The sequence below is a fragment of the Pteropus alecto genome, unplaced genomic scaffold (genome assembly GCF_000325575.1).
Source record: "Pteropus alecto unplaced genomic scaffold, ASM32557v1 scaffold341, whole genome shotgun sequence".
Classification (NCBI taxonomy): domain Eukaryota; kingdom Metazoa; phylum Chordata; class Mammalia; order Chiroptera; family Pteropodidae; genus Pteropus; species Pteropus alecto.
In genome coordinates this window covers 614386-615496 of record NW_006430739.1, presented here as the reverse complement: position 1 = coordinate 615496, position 1111 = coordinate 614386, and the positions used below count along the sequence as shown (strand labels likewise).

Sequence of the window (1111 nt, the reverse complement as noted above, 5' to 3'; positions counted from 1 at the left end):
TTAGGAATCTTTTTTTTTTTCAATTTATATCTTATTTCAAAACACATTTGACTGTTTTCTAAAGCTTTGCATTTTCGGCTACAACCTACAGAGATGTTTGAGCCTCATTTTCCTTTGATACTTGAAATAGAGGGAGCTAGAACACTTCATCACGTTTAATCTGTTAAACCTGCTGCGAGAGCCAGAACTGGGAGGTGTTTTCTAAATGAACTGTGGGGATCCAGGATTTAGAATTTCTTGAGTTAAACTTTATACGGCATTAAACAAATATCAGAAATGCACATTTCATAGTATAAAATATGAAACATTCATTTTATACCTTATTATCTTAGATAATATATGCATCTTTCAGAAATTTCATGTGTGTTCAACTAAAGCATATTAGAATAATTATGAGTTGATGGATTTTTTTCTCTGAAATTAACAGTATTTGTGTGAGGTTTTATTGGTTTTACAAATAATCCAGGTATAATATTTAAACATGAAAAATGTTGCACTTGTTTACTAAATATATACTTTAAGTTGTTACATGGGTGCACATGTAGACACACATACACACAAATTACTGCTTGGAGAATCCTGGAGCGGCATTGCAGACCATAGCCGAAGCTGTTATATTTATTTCTTTCTTTCTTGGTTTGTTTGTTTATTAGGTGAGGCAACCCTTGGTTGGCCTCACAGATTGCAAGGACCTTGTCAGCTTGCAATCCCTTATTTTTTTTATTTTTTTACGCCTGCAGCACCTGGTCTTCCTAGATGGTCTCCCATCCAAGTACTAACCAGGCCCGACCCTGCTTAGCTTCCAAGATCAGATGGGATCGGGCTTCAGAGTGGCATGGCAATAGATTGAAGCTGTTATTTTTAATCAGGGAGAATGTTAATCTGTCATGAAGGTATAAAATAATTTAGTACTGAATGTATTTCTGTACCATCCATGTGCAACTATACTTTAAATTCCACTACACTACATGGCAGTAAATAAACATCCAGAATATAGTTGTGATTTATAGTCCTTTAACATAATCATTATTAAACCAATGATCGTTGAAAATCAGTGACACATTTGGTATAGATTGTAACTCATCATTCACAGCATGTTTTAGGTGGCATC

General features: G+C 34.4%; 1 pseudogene; it reads right to left on the bottom strand.

Annotated features, from left to right (window-relative positions):
- Positions 1 to 731: 731 nt before the first annotated feature.
- LOC112485446 lies at positions 732 to 847 on the bottom strand (annotated as a pseudogene).
- Between the last annotated feature and the right edge of the window lie 264 nt (positions 848 to 1111).